Source organism: Hemicordylus capensis, chromosome 4 (assembly GCF_027244095.1).
Source record: "Hemicordylus capensis ecotype Gifberg chromosome 4, rHemCap1.1.pri, whole genome shotgun sequence".
Classification (NCBI taxonomy): Eukaryota; Metazoa; Chordata; class Lepidosauria; order Squamata; family Cordylidae; genus Hemicordylus; species Hemicordylus capensis.
In genome coordinates, this window is record NC_069660.1 from 23,138,957 (window position 1) to 23,157,714 (window position 18,758).

Below are 18,758 nucleotides of genomic sequence, written 5' to 3' on the forward strand. Positions count from 1 at the left end.
AAACACTGAGGACCCTTCTTTGCACACTGAGGCTTTGAGGGGAGAGGAGGGGACGGGTGACGTGATGGCTTTCCCTCCCTTCCCTCCTCCCCCACTTGGTGAATTTGCTCAAGAGCACCAGGCTTTTACAATTTTTTTTTTTTAAAAAAAATAAAAAATAAAAAATCCAGTACTGCTGGTACCACTGCCACTGGTACCATTGCACAAGAGCATGAAAGAGAGCACCAAAGCAACACACACACACACACACACACACACACATACACACATGCTGTTTCCCAAGACCAAGAAGCAGACGGGTTGTTTCAATTACTCACAACAACAATATATTAATTTTAAAAACACAGATACAGACACACACACCCCTCTAAAAGGCACAGAGTGAAAAATACAGCTGCAATTCTATGCACTCTTACTTGGGAGGAAGCCCATTGAACTAAATCATTTACTTCTGATTAAACCCAGCAAGTATGCAAACTGTTCTCAATTTCTTTTCTTTTTTAAAAAAATCAGCTACAATTTTATCCTGCACATACAATGCTTTAAACTTGAAATGGCAAGAGAAGATACGAATTCAGGCTATGGCTGTGCGAACGGCATCTTGCTGTGCCCATATGCAAGACGGTGTCCCAACCCAGATTGTACGAAAGCACACCAAGCCTATATGTCGCCAAGCAATTTCATGTTCTTGTCTGGAAAGCACCCTGACAAAGCTGACGGTGTGTCAGTCACAGACGCGCAGAAGAGAAGTTGATGGTGGAGCATGAGCCCTTTCCCACCCACTCCCTTCCGGGCTCTTGCTCACTTTTCCATGAAAGGAAGGGAGGCAGCTCGGTTCCTCATCTCCATTTCCTTGTCCACTGGGCAGTGGTTGCACAGGGAAGGAAGGAGGATGGACAGTAAGCGGCGTGTGGGCTGGGAACAGGCTGGACTGTCTCACTCTCACCTAGGGTGAGACATTCCCTTGCCTGAATAAGGGACAAATTGCGGGGGGGAGGCGTCTGGGGCGGGGCCGTCTCAGAGGCGGGGCTGTCTCAGGGGCGGGGCCATTCAATCTAACCAAGTGCTAAAAAGAGCAGGGGGGACCAGGGATTCTCAACGTTGGGTCCCCTGATGTTGCTGGACTTCAACTCCCATGATCCCCAACCAAAGGCCACTGGGGCTGGGGATTATGGGAGTTGAAGTCCAATAACATCTGGGGACCCGACGTTGAAAATCCCTGTTCTTGACCATTCACATACAGCAGCTGAACCTGGAGGAGGAGGGGCCAAAGCAGCAGTGAGGAGAGCATCTTGAATGGGCAAGTCAGACAATCCCTCCTCAACCTCCGGAGTAACAGCAGCAGCTGCTGTCACCAGGACTGCCTCTTGAGATGGGAAGAGGAGGATCTGGCCGAGCTGCCCTTTGTCACTTCCTCCTCGTCTTTATTTCATTTCATGAGAAAATGCCACATTGATACACATAATTCAAAGCGTCAAGTTACATAAATGAATAAACACCAACATTGCCAATTACATTAGAACATTATCGATGTTAGAGATGTATTTAAAGTTTGTACTTCCTTTTATCTTCTCTTTATAATACTCTTTAAAGAAAGGGAAACCTCGCACGCATTGAGTCAGGGGCATAGCAAGGTTGGAGTGGGCCTAGAGACAAGATTTTGAAATGCCCCCCTGCTCACTGAAGCTCAGCTCATCAAGTAAAGAAATCTTAAATGAGGCTGAATAGTGGTAACAAAAAGCATAGTTATATATAGCTCCAGGTCTTAACGCTCACATCAGTTTCGGAGGATGAATACAACTGAAGGAAGCCCGGGCGGGTGCGCGGCTGGGGGAGTCAGTCATGTGACTTGCCTCTGGGGCCCCCCCAAGGCAGTGGGCCCCCAGACAACTGTCTCCCCTTGCCCTATTATAGTTACGCCCCTGCATTGAGTCATCATTCTGTAAAATACAGTTCCAGTAGCCTATAAGTAGGCTCCATCTCTCCAGAAATCTGTCCTGCCCCCTTCCTTCAAATGCTTTTTAATAATATGTTAATTTTATCATGGTGTGGGGGGGGGGGACAGGCTTCCTCCTCTTTTAGCCCCCACCCAGCTGCTGTCCAGTGGAGCCTTCCCTCTGGTAGCAAACACTGTAAAGTTGAAACAAGGTGGCAATTTGCAAACATCTGCAGTGCCGTTTATCTGAATTCAGAGCGTCTGAAGTCAAGGACTGCTGAAATGCATTCTGTACAACCTGGAGTTTGGCCCTAAAAATCAGCCAGGCACCCTTGTATTCCCTCCAGCTCTTCCTATTGATGAGGGACAGTCCCTGTTTTCTGGTACCTGTCTGTGATAAAAACCACTGTTCCCTTTCTGTCCCTATTTTTGCATTTTGCATTTGTGTGAGTCACACACACAATGTAAATGCACACAAATGAGCACTAAGGCACCAAGCCATGCATAGCCTGACATTTCATGCACTGCAGGCATGGTTCAAATACTGAATCTGTTGAGAACCTATGATAAGGTAGTAATGCTTTTCTAGTATATCTTTGTCACCTGAAGTGGCACAGCGGGGAAATGCTTGACTAACAAGCAGAAGATTGCCAGTTCAAATCCCTGCTGGTGTGTTTCCCAGACTATGCGATATAGGAAGATACTGAAAGGCATCATCTCAGACTGCGTGGGAGGAGGCAATGGTAAACCCCTCCTATATTCTACCAAAAGAAAACCACAGGGCTCTGTGGGTGCCAGGAGTCAAAATCGACTTGACAGCACACTTTACCTTACCTTTAGTATATTTTTACCAAAAGGACAATCACCTTCTTGGCATTCAAGTAGAGGGCAGGCTGCTACAGAGTTAATGAACGCATCGTACAGCATACTGCAACAGACAACTTCCTGAGTAGTATTTCCAGGAACAGGAGATGTTCCACTTGCAAAAGAGGCCATTTTCATCGACTCCCCTCCCCTCTGCAGACCTCTGAAAATGTGTCCCTAAGGGTTGGGAGGATCTCAAGAACAGATCTGGGGGCAGGATTTCAAACACTGGTATAAGGGAGGGAGGATAGGTGAGAATCGCCCCTCTCCCCTTGTGCAAGCAGAACATCTTCCACTCAGGGATCTACTTATCAGGATGTGGCCAAATGCGTAATAATGGAGAGGGTGTGGCTGATGAAGTGATCCTTGGTATACCAATAGAGATGTTATTAGCATGTCTCTATTTCCATCACTGAAATGGTGTGTGTGGGGGGGGGGGAGTGGCTGCTGGTTTGGTGAACCACCCTGCCTTCCATTGTGGGAGATGTGTGTTTCCTGTATTCTCAGCAGCACAGCATCCACAGCGTTTGAGCCTACAACTGCTGCTCACTGTGTTTTCCCCCCTCCCACGATGCACAGTATCACAGAAACTGCTAGGATACACAACACTGATATTGCCCAATATAGTATGGGGAGAGGAGAGCTAGCCTTGTGGGAGCAAGCATGACTTGTCCCCTTAGCTAAGCAGGGTCCACCCTGGTTGCATATGAATGGGAGACTAGATGTGTGAGTACAGGAAGATATTCCCCTCAGGGGATGTGGCCGCTCTGAGAAAAGCAGAAGGTTTCAAGTTCCCTCCCTGGCTTTTCCAGGATAGGACAAGATTTATTTATTTTTAATAGGACAAGATTTTTTAATTGAACCAACAAACTACCAAAGCATACAGTATGTTGCCAAAGCACAATTATATACAAAGTGGTTGTTTGTACATGATATATCTACAAAGATTTACACACAAGGATTTGGAAACCCACAAGGTTATGAAGTATATGCAAGTAGTACTGTAACTCGGGGGTGGGGGATTACAAGGCACATCAGGTAATCGGGGGGTGGGGTTTACATCTGATGTCCATTTCCACAATTTGTCCCATTGCTGTTTAGAAGAGATACTCTTGTCTTTTTGCACATAACCATACAAACTTTTCCAGAAGAGATTTACTGTCTCATCTGCGTGAACCTCTTGGTCGCGTCTTCCCTCCCTATTCCTATGCAGGAGCATTGCATAAATGACATACAGGTTTACTAACCTGATTACGAGGAGGGGAACATTCCAATTTCCTAGTATGAGGGCACCCGTTCTGTCTCGTTTCCTTGAAGGTTTCTTTCTGGGACCTCAAAAGGAGGTTCTATTGCTCAAACCCGATGTTAGTTCTTCCCAAGTCTGTTTTTCCAAATCAGGCCACTCTAACATCTTGCTTACTCCCTGTCCCTGCCACACTCTTTTGGCTACCGCACACTCTTTTAAGAAATGTGAGTGGGTTTCCCTGAATGTTTTACCAAGCTCACTAGCTTTCTGTTTGCAGGCGATTTTAGGACACTCTTGCTGGTCCTCTGGGAGCCATGGCTTAGCCACATTAAGTGGTAGTACTTGATGGTATAAGCGCCACCTTGTTTCCCATAAATGGAAAGGGACTTTTTTCTCCTTAAAGAGAGCGATAGGGTGATCGGGTTGCAACAAGTACTGTGAAGTGCGGTGTTTGTAGCATTTACGTTCTAAATCAGGTTTTAAGAAACCCACTTCTAGAATCTCTCCATAAATTGTTTTCCTTAGCTGCTTAACTGAGGAGGATCCTTTAAATAGATCCGGTTCAACCTTCCATTTTTTAAGTGTGAATAACAAATCTCTCAAGTAGTCCGGGTGTTCTCTTTTTAATACTTGTGTGATATTACCATTGAAAGATCCTTTCCCCCACCATGCTATGCCCCATGCTGACTTGCGCCAACGCAGAGTGAAAAGTGAGACCCAGGTTTTTTGCAGGAGGTTGGACATATTATGGACATTCACGAAAATCCAATTTCCAAAATTGTAGGACATGAATTCAGTTACAAAATAGGGTTGCAGGGCAGGTAGGGCTAGGCCTCCCCGCTCAACCTCCTTAAATGCTACCGCACGGACCAAAGGGAAGGACGCCGTGTGCCATACTAGACGGAAGATCTGGCTTTCAACTCTCCGAAGGAGATCGAGCGGGGGAGGATAGACTACCGCCAGGTTATGCACCGGGGGTATCAGGTAAGTCCGGATGTAAACTGCTTTCTGGTACATGGCGAGGCTCCATTTTTTCCACATGGATATTTTAAGCATTACTTTTTCTTCCCAATCTGTCCAATTTCCCCCCAGACTTTTTCCTTAATCCCATATTCAATCCCCAAAATGTTTACTGTATTTACCCACTTCAGTTTGGACTCTGGGGCCCCTTCACTTTTACATTCAGAGATGGGTAGGCACGAGAGATGCTGGTGTCCGGGGTCCATTTTAACAAATACACTTTTGTCAGCATTTAATTCTGAGCCCGAGATCTTGCCATATTCCCAGAAGAGGTCTAGTATTACAGATATTTCATTTTCATTCGATAACAGTAATGTAACATCATCGGCATGAGCTACAAATTTTACCCTAAACTCAGGTGGTTCGGCTATCCCCTCACTCTCCCTCCTCCTCCCTCCCAGGAAGATCTCGCAGGGCGGAGGGATAGAGACCGAGAGTCCTTGCAGATGGGGTTCTCTCTGAATCCTGATCAGGATCGGATCCAGGGCAAAAACATAAAGTAATGGGCTCAGTGGGCATCCTTGGCGGACACCCGAATGCAAAATGATCGGGTTGCCCCGCCATCCATTAATCTGTGGTGTCACCTTTGCATTTGTATAGAGCAGCTGTATCCAAGTAACGAAGAGGGGTGGTATACCTTTAGCTTTCAACGATGTCCACAGATAATTGTGGTTCACTTTGTCAAAGGCCTTAACTTGATCCAATGAGGTGACCTTTCCAACTTTCATTCTGTATAGAGTAAAAAAGTTCTCTCAGCGGACACAATGAGTCTGTCATCTTTCTTCCTGAGATAGCACTTGTCTGCAAGCTGTGGACCAATTTAGGAGATAGGGTTGAGAGAGATTCCTGCCTGTAACCTTGGAGAAGCCACTGCCAGTCTGTGAATACAATACTGAGCTAGATAGACCAATGGTCTGACTCGGTATATGGCAGCTGCCTATGTTCCTAATACTGCAGACTACAGAACACTGATACTGCCCCATTGAGTATCACAGAATATAGAACATCGATATTGCCCCATATAGAGGCTATTTTCATGTGCAGTGGAAACCAGGCTGTGCTCCCTTAGCCTCCTGGCATGGGGGGGGGCTTGCGAGGGGAGCTGGGACTTCCGAGGGCCAGAAGCCCCCCGAACCCTGCTGCCCTCACCAGCTCTGTGATGGAGCCAGTATGGGCGGCTGATCCAGCTGCCCAGGGAGGGCTTCCTGCTCATCTGCAGGGAGAGCCCTCTCTCCCCGCAAACCCCCTTTAGGCTCTCTACCAGGCCCATAGTAGCCAGCTGGTGGCATGATGTGTACCTGCCACACCAAAAAATTCACTTTCCTCCCCAGCCTCACTGACTGTTTCCACTGAACATCTTATAACCTGCCTCCCCTGAGTTCTGCAATCTCCCTTAAAAAATTTTTTTGAGGCTGGTTACAGGCCTGCTCTCTACACTGCTTGTGTGGAGAGCCTTATAGTCTTGCAGTAGACAGAATGAATGCTGATATTGACCCATATAGTATTCCAGAATACAGAGCATTGACATCACCCCATATAGAGGTGCTCTTACTCCTGGACTTCCGGGCTGAATTACAGGGCCTCCACACCCCCTGGGGGCCCCCAGATCCTCTTTAGAGACAGAGGGGGGAGTGGGGAAAGAAATAGGTGGGATGGGAATATGTTAAGTTGCGTGTTGAAATGTTTCTGCTAGTGCATGTTGGCATAAATATACCTTTCAAATATTCTTACATTCTTGTGAGTTCTGTTGCTGTTTGTGCCCTCAGGAAGCCAAGTGTTAAAATTACTGCGTGTTTCACAGTGTGTGTGCGTGTAGGGGGATGATGCTTAACTTGCAGTGGTGGGGTGGGGGGGAGACTCCAAAGGCCTTTAGGTCCAGGCTCCAAAATTACCTAGGTGCATGCACCTCTGGCCCCATATAGTATCATAGAAAACAGAACACTGATATTGCCGCATATAGGGCAGTACAAAATTTTTAAATAATAATAATAATGATGATGATGATGATGCCACACAATACACCAGATATAACTGTAGTCGAGAAGAAAGAAAAACAAGTTAAAATAATCGACATAGCAATACCAGGGGATAGCAGAATAGAAGAAAAAGAAATAGAAAAAATCACCAAATACAAAGATCTACAAATTGAAATTGAAAGGCTGTGGCAGGAAAAGACCCAAATAATCCCAGTGGTCATTGGTGCCCTGGGTGCAGTTCCAAAAGACCTTGAAGAGCACCTCAACACCATAGGGCCCCAGAAATCACCATCAGCCAACTACAAAAAGCAGCTTTACTGGGAACAGCCTATATTCTGCGACGATATCTATAACAACAGCAACAACATTGACAATAAAATTCTGGCATCCCAGGTCCTTGGGAAGGACTCGATGTCTGGATAAAACAAACCAGTCAATAACACCTGTCTGACTGTGTAAACAAGAAATAATAAACACCATAGGGGCCACAGAAATCACCATCAGCCAATTACAAAAAGCAACTTTACTGGGAACAGCCTATATTCTGCAACGATATCTATAACAACAGCAACAACATTGACAATAAAATTCAGCCATCCCAGGTCTTTGGGAAGGACTCGATGTCTGGATAAAACAAACCAGTCAATAACACCTGTCTGACTGTGTAAAATAATAATTATTATTATAGTCTTGCAGGATACAGAATGCTGATATTGCTGCTGCTGGCCTGTTGAGATTGAAAGGAATCCATATCGGCTGGCGCGCGCGCGCACACACACACACACACACACACACTTTTAGCATGTGGGTTCTTGAGGGCTCAAACAGCAACTGAGCTCACAAAAATGTAGAGAAATACAAGTATATTTATGCAAACATGCACTAGCAGAAACATTTCAATACACAACTTAACATATCCCTATTCCACATATTTCTTTCTTCACTCCCTGCTCTGTCTCTAACAAGTCCAGTTTTTAACAGATACAAAAAGGTTTTGAATCTCTCTCTCTCTCTCCCTCCCCCCCTCCCCCCCCCGCCGAGCCTCACCCTGCTGGACAAGACGAGTCAGTTGCAGGATGGGAGAGTCAGTGGCTGATTGCCTGCCCTACAGAGCGCCCCCAGCTTCAACTTGCCTGGTTGGCGTTCGCTCCGTACTTCCCTAGTGTGCAGCTCATATGACGCTGTCACATGTGCAGGTGCGCAGGTGTGTGCTTCTATGGCCAGGCGGAAGTGGCTCAGCGGGCTGCTTATGACCAGGCCCGGGTCTGCCAGGCACTGCATAGCCTCACACATGAGGAGATCACGCACACTTTGGCCTCACACACAGCCCGCGCTCCTCCCTCAGCCCATGGCCACATACAGCAGGAGGAGATCGGGTGGGCCTCAAGTGGTTGCACCCGCAGCACTCAGCAACTGCCATCACGACAGTCATGCTTGGCTGCCTAGTGTGGCATGGAGCGGGACATTTTAATGAAGATTTGGGGGGCTTAGGGGGTGTGGGGCCCCCGGACTTCTGCCCAGAAGTCGGGGGGAAGTGCACCCCTGTGGAATCTATCCAAGAAGTAGGAATGGAACCACTGTAAAACCTAATCCCACTTCCGTCAGGCGATCCAAAAGGATACCATGGCCAATGGTACTGAAAGCTGCCAAGAGATCCAAAGGGATAGGTAGAGTCATACTCCCTCTGTCAATATCTAGTTGGAGATAATCTATAAGGCCAAGCAAGGCAGTCTCAACCCCACAGCCTGCTTAAAACCTAGTTTGAAATAGGTATAAATAATCAGTTTCCTCCAGGACTGTCTGGAGCTGAGAGGCCAATCACTTTGCCCAACCATGGGAGATTAGAGACAGACCTATAGTTGCCTAACTCTCAGCGGTCCAATGTAGGCTTTTTCAAGTATGATCTAATGATAGACTCCTTAAGACTAGGAGACATCCTACTCAACCTCTCAGAGAAACATTTATGATGTTTACCAGACCCTCTCCAATACTCTGATTGTTAGATAAAATAAGCCATTGGGCAAGGGTCAAGTGAGCAGGTGGTAGGGTGCATAGTCTGAAACAGATTGTTCACATCCTCAGGAGTCACAAGCATATTCTACCCTAATTGTAGAAGTCAGTTCAGCCCAAATATGAGATATGTTGTCCACGAAAAAGTCATTAAAAGCATCACAGCAGGTAGCCAATGGTTCCAAATTTGGATTCAAGGGGAAGGGGCCTTGTACTAGCCTTCTCACAATCCTAGACAACTCTGCTGGACATGAATTTGCAGATACAATGCACCAGACACAACTAATAATAAGAGAACAATACACCACTATCAAAAGGTCCTGCCCCAGCCCTCAGTCCCACCACCGAAGGGCTCCACAAAGGCCAGCCCCCTTTGGACCATTATATATAATGGTTGCACTGTCGCACAACCTTATTTGTACAATGTTTGCACTTGTGCAACAGTGCTCTTGTGCAACTGTGCAAATATTACATGCCACGGTGTGTACAACATAGTGCAGTATATTAGCCATCGCATCCTCTGTAATAACCCAAAATACTGAAATAATTCTTGATTATTATTGTTTATTTTATTTATTTAAAATATTTATACCCCCACACCCCAGTACAATACTGCTTGGGATGGCTCACAACAGTAAAACAGTAAAAGTAATAGGGGTGAGGATGGACCGGTTGGTGTGGTTCGGTCCGAATTAGAACCAAATTTGGACTGAACCACCAGTATCTGAACTGGTTCGATTGAACTGACCAGCTGGGCCAGTCAGTTTGATGAACCAGCTTGAACCGTTTTGGAGCAGTTCGCAATTGAATTGCTTGAGCCATGTTTGCAGTGGTCCAGTTGATGATAATGTGCACATCCGTTAAAGGTAATATAAAATTTACACAATAAACAAATACGACACAATATAGAATTAAAATAATTAAAACAAACCCAATTAAAAACCCACCAGGCTGTAGTAAAACACATTAAAAAGTCTTTCTGAATAAGAGAGAACATAAGAAAAGCCCTGCTGGATCAGGCCCAAGGCCTATCTAGTCCAGCATCCTGTTTCATGCAGTGGACCACCAGATGCCTCTGGGAAGCCCACCATCAAGAGTCGACGGCATGCACTATCTCCTACTGTTACTCCACTGCAACTGGCATTTAGAAGCATCTTGCCTCTGAGGCTGGAGGAGGCCTATAGCCCTCAGACTAGTAGCCATTGATAGACCTATCTTCCATGAATTTATCCACGCCCCTCTTAAAGCTATCCAGGCTGTTGGCTGTCATTGCATCTTGTGGCAGAGAATTCCATAGGCTGATTATCCATTGAATGAAAAAGTACTTCATTTTGCCACTCCTACAATTCCTGGCCTTCAGTTTCATGGGATGATTCCTGGTTCTAGTGTTGCGAGAGAGGGAGGGAGAAAAAATTCTCTCTGCCCACTCTATTTCCATGCACAATTTTATACACCTCCATCATCTCTCCCCATAATTGCCTCTTTTCCAAACTAAATAGCCCCAGATGCTGTAACCTTGCCTCATAAGGAAGGTGCTCCAGGCCCCTGATTGTTTGCACTCTTCTGCACAATTTGCAGTTCTACAATGTCCTTCTTAAGATATGGTGACCAGAGCTGTATGCTGACTCCGAATGTGGTTGCACCATAGTTTTGTATAAGGGTGTGATAATATTTATTATTTAGTGTATTTATTTACCTTCCCATACAAAAAAGTCCCTGGTCAGTTAAATGTTAGCAGTTTTATTTTCAAACCCCTTCCTAATGATTCCAAGCATTGAATAGGCCTTTTTCACAGCTGCTGCACATTGAGTCAACACTTTTGACGAGTTGTCCACCACGACCCCAAGATTCCTCTCCTGGCCAGTCATTGACAGCTCGGACCCCATCAGTGTATATGTGAAGTTATGTGGATACATGTGTATATGTGAATCCCAATTTGCATCACTTTACACTTGCTAACATTGAACCACATTTGCCATTTTGTTGCCCAGTTTGAAGAGATCCTTTTGGAGATCCTCACAATCTCTTGGTTTTTACTACCCTAAATAGTTTGGTGTCATCTGCAAATGTGGCCACCTTGCTGCTTACCTGAACGTCTAGATCATTTATTAACACGTTAAAGAGCACTGGTCCCACTACCGATCCCTGGGAGACCTCACTTCCCTCCATTTAGAGAACTGTCCATTTATTCCTACCCTCTGTTTCCCTTCCTTCAACCAATTACTGCTAAGTTTTCTCAAGAGCCTTTGATGAGAAACTTTGTTGAAAGCTTTTTGAAAGTCCAGGAATACTATATCAACTGGATCACCTTTATCCACACACCTGTTGACATTCTCAAATAATTCCAAAAGGTTACTGTGGCAAGAGTTACCTTTCCAGAAGCCATGATGGTTCTCCTTCAGCCGGGCCTGTTCTTCTATATGCTCTTGACAATGTTATCCTTGAGAATGTTTTTCATCAATTTGTCTACTACAGACATTAAGCTAACCACCCTGTAATTTCCTGCATCTCTCCTGGATCACTTTTAGAAAATCTGTTACATCGGCTGTTTTCCAGTCCTCCGGTACAGAGCCTGATTGTAGGGATAATTTATATATTTTTGTAAGGAGCTTGGCAATTTCTCATTTTGAGTTCTTTCAGGACTCTCGGGTGGATGCCATCTGGCCCTGGAAACTTGTTAATTTTTTCAGATAGTTTAGAACATCATCTCTCATCACTTCCATCTGACTCAGTTCTTTAGCCTCTGTCCCTGAGAAGCTCAGTTAAGGCACAGGAATACACTCATTATGCCATGAAGACAGATGCAAAGAACTCGTTTAGCTTCTCTGCAGTCTCCATATCCTCCTTAATAATCCCTTTCACTCCCATATTTCATCTAATAGTTCAACCACCTTCCTAGTAAGGTTTCCTGCTTCTGATATATTAAAATAAGTTTTTGTTATACTCCTATATGCTTTTAGCAAAATGTTCCTGAGACTCTCTTTTCCCATCCCTTATTGTCTCCTTGGATTTCTTTTGCCAGAGTTTGTGTTCCTTTCTGTTCTCTTCACTTGGGTAGGCCTTCCAATTTCTGAAGGAATTCTCCTTCTCCTTTATAGCTTCCTTGACTAGCCTTGCAGGCATCCACCAAGACTTGATGGTACCTTTCCTCCTTTTCAGCAAATATTTTAACTGGGTTTCTATCATGTGTTTTAAATAAACTCCATGCATTCTGGATTGAAATGACTCTCCAGATTTTCCCTTTCAGTTTTCTTTTCACAAATTCAAAATGTCTGCGTTAGACTTCCTTGGCGATTCTCTCCTCACATGTTTGCTGAATTTGATCACACTATGTTCACTGTTCCCTAAAGCTTCCAAGACACTGACATCTCACACCAGGTCCTGTACACCACTTAGGATTAAGTCCAAGATTGCCTCCTCTCTGGGTGGTTTCATGACCAACTGTTCTAGGGCACAGTCATTCATCATATCTAGAAACGTAACCTCTTTGTCATTAACTGACTATAAATTTACCCAGTCTATGAGTGGTTAATTGAAGTCATCCATTATTACTGCTCTGTCTTTCTTTGACTCCTTTCTGATTTCCTCCTGCAACTCCTGGTCACTGTCAGCATTTTGATCAGGAGAGTGATGGCACGTCCCTAGTAGCACATTTCCTTTCAGGCCTTGTATTGTCACCCACAGAGCTTCTGTGGAGGATTCCAGTCCTCCTAGGTTTTCTACCTTGTTAGATTAGATCACTTCTTTAACATACAGTGCTACTCTGCCTCCAAGGCACCCCTCCTTGTCCTTTCTGAGTTTATATCCAGGAGTAACGGTGTCCCACTGGTTCTCACTGTTCCATCATGTTTCTGTTATGCCCACGATATCTATTTCTGTGTTAGAAACCACTCCAGCTCACCCATCGTGGCTCGGAGGCTTCTGGCATTGGCATATGAGCACCTATATGCTGAATCTCTTTCCTGGTGTGTACTATCTTTCTTTTGGCCATTTGATCTCTTTGACCAGCTAGCACAGCCTTCTGTCTGCTTTTTATCCAATTCTACTCTGTCCCTTTCTTGTTTATCTGAAGCATTTAGGGATGGCTTATTAAGATGTTTGAGTAAAGTGGAAGTGTTTAATACACCTTTGTAAGGATGAATGCAGAGCAAGTGAGTTTTCTCAATTAATTATCATGCAAGTCAAGGAGGTCTTTCACGCAACCTCCAGTGGCCACTACCAAGGGCTGCAGGAAAGGCCCGCATCCCAGGGTGCCTGCGCTATGAGCATGGTGGATGATCTCCTTAGAGCATCCACCACCTGGTGCGGCCTCTCCTTCCCCTAGCTCACAGCCGGAAATGGTAGCAGGTCTGGGGGAAGCCTCTTAACCCAGCAGCAAGTCAGCAGCAAAATCCACAGCACGCTAGCATGCCATGGCACACTGGTTGATAAACACTGCATTCAGGCACTAAATGTTTAGTACTTGCATGAAGGTGCATTTTAAATACAGAGAACTGAGGCTAATACCAGAGTTGGCTCCAGGTTTCAGGGGGCTCTCTGTAAGGTGACCTCTGGATGGACCCATAGGGGTATGATGATTATCTTGCAGTGGGGGTGGGGGTGAGAAAAACTCATTTAGGTCCAGGCTGCAAAATTACCTAGCTGCACCTCTGCAATTCCAAATGGTGTCACCTGGAGACTGTTGCTCTGCAAAGCAGGAGTTACTGTATGGAGTTCCACAAGGCTCCATTATGTCTCCCATGCTCCTTAACATCTAAATGAAACTGCTGGGAGAGATCATCAGGAGATTTGGTGCAGGGTAGTTATCAATATGCTGACAACACAAAAATCAATTCCTCCCTATCAAATTCATCAGGAAATGGCATAGCTAGCTTCCCTAAATGCCTGCCTGGAGGCAGTAATGGGCTGGATGAGGGATAACAAACTGAAGCTGAATCCAAGTAAGATGGAGGTACTGATTGTGAGGGACCAAGACTCGAGAGATGGTTTAGGTCTGCCTGTTCTTGATGTGGTTACATTCCCTCTGAAATATCAGGTACATAGCTTGGGAGTACTCCTGGACCCCAAACTCCCTCTGGTGTCTCAGGCTGAGGCAGTGGCCAGGAGCGCTTTTGATCAGCTTTGGCTGATATGTCAGCTTCACCCATTTCTGGAGGGAAATGACCTTAAAACAGTAGAACATATGCTGGTTACCTCCAGGCACTCTATGTGGGGCTGGCTGCCTTTGTTCATAGTTCAGAAACTACAACTGGTCCAGAATGTAGCACTCAGGTTGGTCTCTGGGACTATCCAAACGGACCATATCACACTTTCTGAAAAAATTGCATTGGCTGCCAATTTGTTTCCGAGCGAAATGCAAAGTGCTAGTTATTATCTATAAAGCCTTGAATGGCTTAGGTCCAGGGTACTTAAGAGAGTGCCTCCTTTGTCACGAACCCTGCTGCCTATTAAGATCATCTGGGCAGGTCTGTCTCATCCGGCAGCAATTCAGGGTCAGGTCTTCTCTGGCTGCCCCAGAGAATAAATATAAAAATAAGAAAATAATAAGAGCTTCTCCATCGCTGTGTGCTTTTTGAAAGACCCTTAAGACACACCTATTTTCTCAGGCATTTAATTAAAAGTAGTTTTAAACTGTTTGTTTTAATTGCTTTATTATGTGACTCTCTCTATATAAAAGGCTAAGGACATACGTGGCAAGCCCCACCCACACAGTGCTTTACCAATCGGAGGTAACAGAGCAGAAATACTGTGTTGATTGGGCAGTGGGGACTCCATATGCAGATAGGGAGGAGGAGCTTGTGATGGTTAAGGTCAGTTGGAATGCAATTGTTACTGGCCAGAAAAGAGAGAGAGAGAGAGAGAGAGATGACAGGGGTCTGTGAAGAGAGAGGTCGTGAGGGAGGAAAGAGCCCCTTCAGAGAAGGAGGCTGCCACTGTGCGAATTAGATGAGGAAACAAGATGAACAAGATCTGTTAACTCAGGAAGGAAGAGAGAGAGAGAAAGAAAAGGGAAGGGAAGAAAGACAGAGGGGAAGAGCTAGAGGAGGAGAGAGAGAAAAAGAAAAAGAAGGGAGGGGAAGAGAGCAAGAAGGAAGGGCGAGGGATGGGCCCAGGCCTGTCAGCGGCCTGAGGGGAATGAGCTGCCATGGTGGAGGTTGTAGCGGCAGTGAGGAAAGGCCTGGTCAGCTGCTGCCACTGCTGTTGTTTGAGCCTACCAAGCCAACGGCAGAGGGAGGCAGACGGACAAGGGATGGCCCAGGCCTGTCAATGTCCTGAGGGGAATGAGCGGCCATGTCCATGGTGGCAGCAAGGAAGGGCCCAAGTATCTGCTGTGGCTGCTCCTGTGTGGAGGAACAGGAGCAGGGCTCAGGTGAGGGTGGGGAGGTCTCTGGGGTTAGGGGGCTGCAGCTTGGCCAGTTGATGCCGGCAACATCACAGCCGCGACCAAGAAGCGTGAGGGAGATGGAACAATGGGATGGAGGAGGAGCAGGAGCACGGTTCAGGTGAGGGTGGGGAGAACTCTGAGGTGAGGGGGCTGTGGCCAGGGGTGAGGGGAGCAATCAAGTACTAGTGCACAGATGCTCCGTGTGGGTTAAAATAGTTGTTTTTAATTGCTTTTATTCTGTGAATGTGTTTTAATAGTTTATTTTATTTTTATTTTGGAATTTGGATTATGTACCCCATAGATAGGTAGGTAGGTAGAGATAAAATATATTAATATATATGCATTATATATAATGGCCACACATTATATGTGTAAACTGTTGCACAATTCAGTTTGTACTATTTTTGCACTGTGCCAACGTTATGTTCCATTGCATGCATAATGTTGCACAGAATGTCAGCCTGAGAGAAGAAAGTCGGTGTGTGTGTGTGAACACTCTGTCCACAGGCCTCTTAGAGTCTTAAAAAGGCCATCAGTGAGACTTGCTTCTCAGTAATCATGCATAGGATCAGGCTGCACATGATCTTGATTTTGCATCCTGGAAGCTAATTCCACGTGCAGTGGCTTGCAAGGAAATCTCATTGAAACCAATAGGTCTGAATAAGCCAGGTCAGGAGACAGCAGTTAACAGGGGTGGTCCAAGAAACGATGCTGCCTGAGTAGAAGGAGAGTACAACTACGATGCCCTCGCCATCTGTGTGTTGGTGCGCTTGTGTGCTCTCAGCATGCTCAGGCCATGCTGTTCCCCAAGGTTCTCCAAGGTTTCAGGCAGGCGCCTTTTCCATCCCTACCTGGAGATGCTGCCAGGGATTGGGATCGTATGCGTTCAGAGCTGGTGCTCCCACTGAGCAACATCCCCACCCCCATCCTCAACTACTATGGGAACCACTCACAGGAGCCTGATGCTTAGAAATACCCAAAGACAATTCTTTATCAGCATTCCAGGAGCAATTTAGCAACACAGCACACCAGGATAGCAGCCCAAGCAAGATGAACAAAGAAAGGTACTTCATTTCTGAACAGATCTGAGATATTTTCAACATTCCCCCAAACCCCGATCTTTTAAATCCCATCCATGTTCAGCACTTAAAAGCTACCGACCTACCTTTGCAAATGTCCTGAGTCGAATATTGCTATCCATACTTGTCACCAGTGACTGCTACTATTTCATGCATCATAATCAACCACTATTGTGGAACCGCTTAGTTTTGCAAAGTCAGCATCTCAGGAAGTACTATTTCAAGAAAAAAGGATCCGAAATTGTATTCTCCAAAAGGCAGTGAGGAAGCTGAAGACAAATGAGCTTGGAAAGGGGGATCTCCAGAGCAGTCAATAATCAATAGCAAGTGTCAGAACAGCATTCTAGCTGCATTCAAGCCTGGTGGCATGTTTTCTGCAAATAACCACACAGGAAAAAAAAAAAAAACCCTTTTGCCTTGCTTCATCTTCCTGTAGTTCCAAATTTAGACAGCTGATAGGACGAACTAGCTGCAAACATCCAGGAAGAGCTTGGTACTGTGCTAGACTTTAGAAAGACAACACTTTTCAGTAGTGTCTATATTGTCGTTGATCAAAGTTGGGTGATCTTTTCAGCACTGTGGACCAGATTGGAAAAGCATCAGGAGATGCTTAGTGTTTGCAACAGAGTTTGCATATGCATGCTGAACGTGAGGAAGTGAGGGGAAGCAGGAAGTGTTTAAAACAATGATCAACATAAATCCAAGTATGTTGCTTCAAAAGATGGTATCCCTTTTTTCCTGCCAGAAATATAAGGGTCATGCAGCCCTTGGAGACATAAGAACAGCCCTACTGGATCAGGCCCAAAGCCCATCTAATCCAGCATCCTGTTTCACATAGTGGCCCACCTGATGCCACTGGAACCCTACAGGCAGGAGTACAGGGTGTGCCCTGCCTCCTGCTGTTACTCCCCTGCAAGTGGTATTCAGAGGGATCCTGTCTCTGAGGCCTCCATAAAGTTATCCAAACCCCTCTTAAAGCCATCCAGATTGTTGGCTGTCACCACATCTTGTGGCAGAGAATTCCACAAGTGGATTATGCATTGTGTGAAAAAGTACTTCCATTTGTTGGACCTAAATTTCCTGCAAACAGTTTCATGGGATGACCCCTGGTTCTAGTGTCATGAGAGAGAGAGAAATTTATCTCTATCCACGTTCTCCACACCATGCATGATTTTATAGACCTCTATCATGTCTCCCCACAGTTGTCTATTTTCTAAACTAAATAGCCCCAGGTGTTGTAGCCTAGCCTCATAAGAAAAGTGTTCTAGGCCCTTGATCATCTTGGTTGCCCTCTTCTGCACCTTTTGCAGTTCTACAATGTCCTTTTTAGATGTGGTGACCAGAATTGTATGCAGTGCTCCAGGTGTGGCCTCATCATAGTTTTGTATAAGGGCATTATAATATTAGCAGTTTTATTTTCAATCCCCTTCCTAATGATCCCTAGCATGGGATTGGCCTTTTTCACAGCTGCCGCATATTGAGTCAACACTTTCAATGAGCTGTCCACCACGACTCCAAGATCCCTCTCCTGGTCAGTCACTGACAGCTCAGATCCCATCAGTGTATACCCTAAGTTGGGGTTTTTCGTCCCAATGTGCATCACTTGACACTTGCCAAAATTGAACCGCATTTGCCATTTTGTCACCCGCTCCCTCAGTTTGGAGAAATCCTTTTGGAGCTCCTCACAATCTGGAGGAGATTGTTTAGGAGATTGTTTAGGGATTTCACTACCCTAAAGAGTTTGGTATCATCTGCAAATTTTGCCACCTCGCCGTTTACCCCAACTTCTAGATCATTTATGGGCACAGTCATTCAGCCTATCTAAAAATTTGACCTCATTGTCATTACCTGACTGTGAATTTACCCAGTCTATGTGTGAGTAATTGAAATCACCCATTATTACTGCCCTGCCTCTCCTTGAAGCCTCCCTGATTTCCTCCTGTAACTCCCAGTCACTGTCAGCATTTTGATCCAGAGGGCGATAGCATGTCCCCAGTAGCACATTTCCTTTTTCTAGCTTGTTAGATTCTATCCCTTCTTTAACATACAGTGCTACCCCTCCTCCAAGGTGTCCCTCCCTGTCCATTCTATAGAGTTTATATCCAGGGATAACAGTGTCACACCGGTTCTCACTGTTCCACCATCTTTCTGTTATGCCCACTATATCTATTTCTGTGTTAGCAACCAAGCACTCCAGCTCACCCATCTTGTCTTGGAGGCTTCTGGCATTGGCATATAAGCA